General features: G+C 32.3%; 1 protein-coding gene across 3 annotated transcripts in view; it reads left to right on the forward strand.

Annotated features, from left to right (window-relative positions):
* The window catches only part of LOC106458275 (neurexin-1-like), a 165,949-nt gene that overhangs the window by 16,237 nt on the left and 140,851 nt on the right, over positions 1-8,861 (forward strand). For 2 of the 3 annotated variants that reach the window (XM_022384430.1, XM_022384431.1), the window contains exon 3: positions 7,822-7,963. The exons of the other annotated variant lie outside the window; for it this stretch is intronic. The gene's annotated coding sequence lies outside the window, so the exon portion shown is untranslated. The remainder of the gene's footprint in view (positions 1-7,821; positions 7,964-8,861) is intronic. 3 annotated transcript variants of the gene reach the window in all.

The following is an 8,861-nucleotide window of genomic DNA, read 5'->3' on the forward strand; positions in this document are numbered from 1 at the left end:
CCTCGTGTAGCTTTGCGCGAAATTCAAAACCAAATAACTAACTATAAACGCTAAAAACCGAGGATCAATACTATTGCTGGGCACAGCACATATAGACCATTGTGTACCTTTGCGCTTAACAACAAACAAAGAAAAGTAATAAATCAACTAAAATCGCACATTTTTTAAAACCTCCTGTCACTCCATGTGACGTGTACAAAATAAAATTTGCATTCCCCTGGTGAAATAATGGTAAGTTTATGGACTTACAACGCTAAAATCCGGGGCTCGATTCCCCGCGGTGGACACAGCAGATAGCCCAATGAGGCTTTGTTTTAAAATAAACAAATCGTTAGGTACGAAAATAAAACAATTACTTCATTCATTGTGAGTGAAGAAGGTAATTTTTTTATGTGAGAAGGTAAATACAAAAATATCTTGGAAACCGAAGCTCATAAATGCTGTTTAACATGCAAGCCTTGACGTTGCATATCTATACATACTGCTTTAAAACGGTTGTAGGACAAAGAAAACGACCACGTCAATACAAACATCTGATTTACATGTATTATACCGTCAGAAGACTTACTTTGGGGTGTAATGAATGCAGAGAAAAATAATTCTGATGCATTAAAACTTCAAGTTATTTAATATTCTGAACAAATAAGTCTTGTGAATATATTCTCCATAAATGACTACGTCAGAGGGATACGTAAATACAGAGAAGTAACGTGATTTAAATACTATAAAAAAATCAAAGAAGAACGAGAGAGAGAGTCAGAAATATTTTTTTATTAAGCAATTTCTTCGGCGTTAATTTATTAAATAAATACGCAATAAAAGAAACTTAGGAGGTGGGAGAGGAGAGGATCTTACTATATCTAATGTTACATATATAATTTTTCAGATTGAGAGATCCTGGTGGATAATATATAATTTAAATGCATAACTAAATCACATCTCACGAGCATATGTGTTTAGCTGTGTAATTTATGAGTTGCTTATCAATAAGCATAGTTTGTGTATTTTCAAGGCTTCTTTCCGAGTTTAGGTTTCGAATTGCTTGAAGTGCTAACAAGTCTGTGTTTGTATTAACTTTTATGTGAGTTATTACCACATTTCTTGGTGACAAGCAGTTTTTCCCTTGAATTTATTGACAGGTGTCATTCAGAAGTTCATTACTGATGCGTTTTTTATTATGTAGCTTTCATTTCTGTGTGTAATCTAAACTTTTGTTATGCAACAGTTATGACCAAGTCTTTGAAGTGAGTTCTGAGATAACATTGCACTAATGAATGCAAACTAGCCTTAATATGGAGAGCTTATAAGGCTTTTAATACCGTGTCGTATTGTAATTCACCTACAAAATGGTGTTTCCAAGTATTAAGAATAGAACATCATTGCATCAAGAGACAACACTGCATTAACGTATGCGAATTAGGCTTAGTATACAGAGCTTATAAAGCTTTTAATAGCGTGTCGTATTGTAATTCACCTACAAAATGGTGTTTCCAAGTATTAAGAATAGAACATCATTGCATCAAGAGACAACACTGCATTAACGTATGCGAATTAGGCTTAATATATAGAGCTTATAAAGCTTTTAATGCCGTGTTTTATTGTAATTCATCTATAAACATATTTTCCCAGGTATATTGTAAATAAAACATCAAGAAATGACATTACAGAATTGAAAAGAAAAGTGACATTACATTTCAATATAGATAGCTTATGGCTCATCTAACAACGTTTGGCATCATAATTAACCCCTAAAAAAGTTCAAATTCTATTTTACCCAAGCGTATCCAGCATCAGTAAATCGAAGAAACTACCAAACATGTTACCATGTTAATAGTCTCGTCCAAATTCTGGAAAAGATCCCCGCAAAATGGTTGTTAAAATACTTTTGAGTAAAATATGGTATATTGTGAATTTTATACTACTTAGATCTGTTGATTCTGAAAATGCTCAAGCTCAGTTTTGCGTTTTTCACCCCAAAATGTACAACAAAATAAGACGAACCAGCCGTCAAACATAACAAATTTACTATTACTTCTGATCTACTGAAGATAGAAAGATGATTTACGGCTTTTTTATAGTTTAGACATACAAGAATTCGATGGAAGCAAATTGAAATCTACAGAACAAAACATTAAGATAATCTCTGGAAGTTTAAGGTTATTTTTTCAAAATGGCTGCCAAATGGAATTGAAGATACTATAACCTCTGTTCCATCTAAGAGATAATTACAGTGTAAAACATTAGTTTTATTTTGTAGGCATCCTGGAATCCATCAAAGCAAGATAGAAATATATAGGATTAAGGATTTGAAGTAATCTCGGAAGCGTCAAGATTATTTTCGATCATATACAAACGATGCACATTTTTTTTGTAAATTTGTTAAATTTAACTTAAATGCAATGTACAGGAGTAGAGTAGTGAAACAATCGACCTAAGACCCAAGTAGAATAGTAGAGTAGTCATCCCATTGTAAACTACATTCAAGATTACTTGAATCAAGACAGAAGTACTGATGAAGTCTTTCCTCAACACATGATGTTCTACAATACCACATCAAGAGAGCGTTACTCTCAGGCCTTTGTTTGGCTGGAAGTTACGGCTAGCCATTGCTCCTGTCACTTGAGTTGGATGGAAGCTTGTAGTTGTTCAGATGAAGGAATTGCTACCTTTCTCTACCACCTTTGCCCGCATCTTGTCTACAACTGATTACTTGTGGATTCACCATATACTGAATCTTGCGAGTGTAAAAATACTAACAGACACTAATAGACACTAGAACTTAGGATGATGATGAACAAGTGCTCATTAGAATAGAGAAAGCTTGATCCCCTTGAGTCTATGTGGATGTTGACAGAAGAAATAATACAAAAATCATGCCAACCAATCGATTTTTAAGAGACATATTGTATAATGTCCATATTTTTCGTTCTATAAGACATGAATTTAATATCTTCAAGCCAAATACTGGATGTGAACTGATTATCGTTGAATCATGTGCTTAGTATCTTCAGCATAATCTTTGTATTATTATTTATAACAGTTCTTTTATGTCCATTTATTCTGTATTTTAAATTTAATCTAGTTTGGCCTATATAAGTATTCTCACCTTGACATGTTATTTTGTATATACTAGTTTTTTTCCTTGAAATCAGTTTTATCTTTAGTTATATTAATAATCTTGCTTGTTCATATATTGAAAAGATATTTTGTTGTTGTTTTCTAAATTGTTGCATTATTTGACAAGATAAACCAGGTATAAGTGAAGTTTGGTTTGAATGTTTATACACTTTATCATTAATTTGAAAAAATGAATTAACACATGCTTCAACAAGGTTAATCATATCCGTTATTTCTAAACCTAAATTTTTATTTTATTTATTTATTCTCAAAACACGCATTGGATTTTTAAGCATCTGTGTTATTTAAAATTTACACAAGTGTAGTCTTAATCTTAAGAAGATGACCTTGATCTTTGGAAACAGACCTTAAAATGTTAATCCAAGTATTCATTTTGTATTTCATTGGATTATAATTGTATAAGTATCGAAGTATGCTCTGAGATTATACTTACATCTTGAATGATCTGAAGCTAAAGTTTTGTCTGGATATGTTGACCTTCTTTTAAATAAAAAACGTGTTATTTGTTGGTTGCAGTGTATTTACCTGACGTCTAAACACTCTAAAAGGAGCTTTAGATCATCACATTATCTTGATTAGAAATGATTTAGTGATCTGTTTTGTATTTGTATTTGCTCAACCTCATTTGTAAACTTAATAATTTCTAAAATATTAGAAAAGAATCATATATCATTTTCCTATTTTGAGTAGATGAAAACTTTCAGTGACTTGTGTTATATTTGGCAGCCATCTTGTTTTTGGTAATATTTAGGGCAGAAAACGCAAAATTTAGCTTGGTAAACAGCATTTTAAAAAATCATCAGACCCAAATATTATAAAAACCATGCATCATATTCTACTGGAAAATTCTTTTTTGAAGTATGATTTTCAGGAAATGATTAGACTATAAGTTTCAAATGGTTAATCAAAACTGTGATAACGTTTTGATATGTAATTATAAATGGTTGATCGGATTTGACAACAATAATATTTGAACAAAGTTTTGGTAGATTTGAATTAACCCTCATCGTATAATAACAGTTACTTATTAATGATTTAATTATTCATCACTGCTATTGTACGGGGCCACAATGAAAAAATGAATAAAAACCATTAGGTATTTGTTTTTCGAATTCTCTCTGCTTTGGCTTTTTTCTTATTTTTGGCAGCCTGCCAGATTTTCTTGAACTAATAATTAGATTAAGCAAACTTATATTCCAGAAAGGAAAAGAAGCTGAAAATAACCTATATGTAACAGAGTCGAGTTGAAAAGAAAACTCGACACTCTGGTTATTTTTATGATGTTTATCCTAATTACGTATTCCAGAAAATCAGTAAGCAGCCACGTTATTTTTTGGTTTTACTATATTTAAAAAACAAACAAATTTTCTTTGTGTTATACCCCGAATTGTTTTCTGACTATTTGCAAAAAATAAATATTGTCTAGTTGGTATTCGTATCTTTGTTGTTGTTGTTGTCGTTTTGTGCCCCTCATTAGTAAACATGAGGACTTATAACGATAAAATGTGGGGCTTGATCTCTGCTGTGAGCACAGATTCAGCGAGCTCATTATAGCTTCCGGTTTAAAACCAAATAAAAATAAAATTGTTGTTTTTTAATAGGGGAGAGGAGTAACTGTCACGACTACGCATTTCTTTCTAGGTGAAATGGTTAGTTGATGAAAATAACCTGTAAGCGTCCAAAAATAGTTTGTTTCGTGTTAAATATAAAACTTTCGTGTGAACAGTTTCTCGAGTCTGAAAGAGATTGGTATTAAAAAGTATTTTAATCTCGCTTCAGCTTATATTTTCATTAGTTCTCTTCAGTTTTACTTACTTTATTGCCTTATAAAGAAATCGGTGAACTCCAATCCATATTTAAAACAATAACAGTAGAAAAAAAAGACTCTTTCAGTCTTGAATTTTGTTAATACACTTCTGTATTGTCATTTTATGTTGGTACTTGAACTTCAATTTCAAACGTTTGCACTGAATGCGAAGTTCTTGACAGTGGTTCCAAGCGATTATTGTACGATACATATTACACTGCATACACGTATAACTGCAACCTCTCAGCATTAACTGTAGGACTAGAGCTTGGTTCATGCATATTTGTTTGCCGGGGATCAATACGTCGAACTAATCCAACCTTCCAAATTGTCTATCCTCCTCAGGGCGTAGATCCTCTTAATTACAGATCTATAAAATTGGGCGACCAGACGTCCTTTCAGCGAACCACCGGCCCATACGGTATGCTCACAATTCTTAAGCGTAACCAGTAATCCCGTGATCAGTATATTTGGTCTTGAACAATATCTTTTAAATTATCTTTCGATCAAGACAGCAAACGTTTTCCGTGATTTTATTTAAGGAATGAAAACATATTGTAAAAAAAAAGAGACCCGAAAAATATGTGTTCAACCAGAAACATTACGTAATATAGATGCTGGTTTTTTTAAAATGATACCTCAGTAAATAAAGGATTTGTTATCTCAATCCAAGTATATTAAACTTGTATATTTTTAGTAACGTATTTTACGAACGCAAACATAAAATAACAATGTATTACTTTATTTACAATGACACACCAAGGTATGTGTTCGAAACACTGAGATTACTTTTATCAAACCTTGGAAGAAGGATTATCAGTTTATAGTGTAAAAGACGTAATATGTCAAAGAAAGTATAATACAAAATCTGGTGCATCAAAATTTTGTAAGAAATGCAGCAGAATTTATTTTAAATGGCAGATATTTTTTCTTTTAAAATCTATTCCGGGTTGTTGGATTATTACTGGTATATTACATAAAAAAATGAAACCAATGAATTAGAGATGCAAACTTTGATTACCAGTGAACCTGTTTTTGATCAATTTCACGGGTAGTTTGATTTCTTTCTGCTACAATATGCATTCATATATTTTCATCACCTAACATTTAAACTCATGAAATGCTGTAGGTAGTTAAAAAAATATTAAGTTAATATTTTGTTGTGATCCATTATAATCCTCGTATTATAGCTTTATGACACCGTTGTTTTAGTAATAAGTTGTTTGTTGAAGCTAATACGTATTAATATTTGAAAGATTAATATATACAGGGTGACCCAAACAAATCAGACCAATTTATAGCAAGTTTTTCTTTTTTTTGTGATTTCGTTAATTCTGTTTTCGACTGACAAAAATATCAGAATGTCTAAATAGAGCACTCGACTCGCAATCTGCGGGTCGCGGGTTCGAATCCCCGTCCCACCAAACATGCTCGCTCTTTCAGCGTTATCGTTGGTAAAAGAGTAGCCCAAGAGTTGGCGGTGGGTGGTGATGACTAGCTGCCTTCCCTCTAGTCTTACACTGCTAAATTAGGAACGGCTAGCGCAGACAAACAAATAAACAAATAATTCAGTTAAATCGACTCTTTCAATATTATTGTATAAAACCCGTACTAAAGACAAATGTAGCTCAGCTGTGTTTATAGTAACCTATGATACGAAATGAAGATAAATTATTGCAAAGTAAAGTAAATGAAAGCAAACTTATCGTATTATGCAGAAACGTCTAAATGTGTGTCTACAAAGTGATAAGCATATGGTTTTCAACGAACTGCGCATGCGTATTTTAGACCTAAATATGTCGAGAAAGCCCTTATCAATTGTATTTAGTGTAATAATCATTTTGGGGGGAAATTGCACTCGGGTTAAGTGTTGTTTATGTGAAATACTTTGCAAATAAAAAAACAAACTGAAATTGAAATCGAAGCCAGTCGTTACGTGATGACAACGACATTGTGCCATTGTGTACCATACTCGTTGCATTAAAAAAGTTTGGTTAAGCAAAAAACAGGTATGATGGTTCTGAATTGAAAAGCCAATATGCAATCGGTACTACTCGGACAAAGGCCTTTCTAACGATATGAGATTTGTAGCGTTTGATCGAAAAAAGTTCCAGACAGACAAACGCAAACGTATCATTTATATAGATGTATTTAACACATCACGATAAAGCCTATCTCCCCTATATTAAAAAGTTTGACTAAGCAAAAAAACAAAAACAGGTAAGGTAATTCTGAATGAAAAAGCTAATATGCAGCGTTTGGTCGAGAAAATATCATGACATACAAATGCAAGCGTATTATGTATATAGAGTCCAGACTAATGAAGATACTTCATTTTCTTGTATACTTCCTGTGCATACTTTCCATAATCCGTTGATAACAGAAGCTGTTGAATCGATAATTTCTTGATTACTTCAACGGCTGGATCACGAGTATGGAGAAACTAAAGCAAAACTGTGAACTGCACAAAACTTTCTACCAAATAAGATTACATCTCTTTAGTATTATGTTTATTATACAGACAGCCCAGACATGATCGAAAAACCCCTTCATATGGATGATTTAACAGCTGAGAATATTACACGTCCAATGGATTCTAAGAAACTGTAATAATGATTACGAAACTAAACATTCTGACAAAAAAACAATAATAATTTTTTTTTAAATCCAAATCCTTAATTACTATGTGTGTAGAAACCACAGAAAAAAGCAAACACATCTAAATAATAGGTTAAAAATAGAAAATTGGACACTAAACAAACGCTTTCTCGTTTTCAGAAGATCTATTCAGTAATTCAGGCAAAAATCGCATGTTTTGCTTATCATTAAACCTCTTGATGAAGCTAAAAGGGTGAATTTGTTTGTTTGTTCTTTAGAGCAAAGCCACTTCTGGCTATCTGCTGTTTCTGCCGCGGGTAATAGGAAATAGTACCCCGAATTTCAGCGTTGTAAGTCCGTAAACTTACAACTGTCTCATCGGCGGACGAAAAGGGTGAAACTTCGACTTCAAATATTTGAGTAAGTATACTACAGTTCGAATATAACATGACAAATGTTTATGTTCTAATTTTTTAATGCATTATTCTATTGAAAATCTGTTTTTTATACGCTAATCTTGTTTTTTTCAACATGTTTCCTTTAACCTAGAGCAATGTCAGGGTTTTTTACCATCGACCGTTTTCGTTTTGTCTACGTTTATTTCTAGTTAATATCAGAATTTTAATGGATGACAAAATAATTCATATGTATAATTCTTACTTAGTCAAACACTTTACTTCAATGACCGGTGTTACGAATTAGAATTTCGAATAGTCCGAAGCCGAGTTAACTGATAATTTAAATTTAGTAGTTCAATTGTACTTTGGATTTAGTATTTGCATATATGCCCATATATTAGTCAATTTACGATATGTGCCAACAAGATTGATACACACAGACTTCGTTTTTAACACAAACATGTTTTAATATACACAACAATACAATTTGCAGTAACAATTATTACAAATAGTTATTACAAACAAAGATTTATAAACAAAAGTTTCACAAACTTACAAGTAATATAAAATCTTCTTTCTAGTTTGGAACTCCCTTGATACCTTATTGAGGGTTTAAGATGAGCGAGTTGATTACCAGTTGATGTAAGTACGATTTACCGGGAAGCTAGCTTGACCACACACGCTAGCTTTTCCACCGTTGAAGTTAGGTAATGTTTTCGTAAAAGTACTAATGGCCGATGAGAATCCACTGGAGTTAAATAATTTGTAATGTTCGAACCTTGTACAGGTTCCTGGTCAAATAACTACTAATAGACACACTTCTTGGCGTGGCGCGTCGGTTATATTTATAGCCGTGGGAAGGTTTTCTAGAAAATTCAGTCTTACGTAACAATACTGAGCTACATTTAAACGTTTAAGTA

The sequence above is a fragment of the Limulus polyphemus genome, unplaced genomic scaffold (assembly GCF_000517525.1).
Source record: "Limulus polyphemus unplaced genomic scaffold, Limulus_polyphemus-2.1.2 Scaffold438, whole genome shotgun sequence".
NCBI lineage: Eukaryota > Metazoa > Arthropoda > Merostomata > Xiphosura > Limulidae > Limulus > Limulus polyphemus.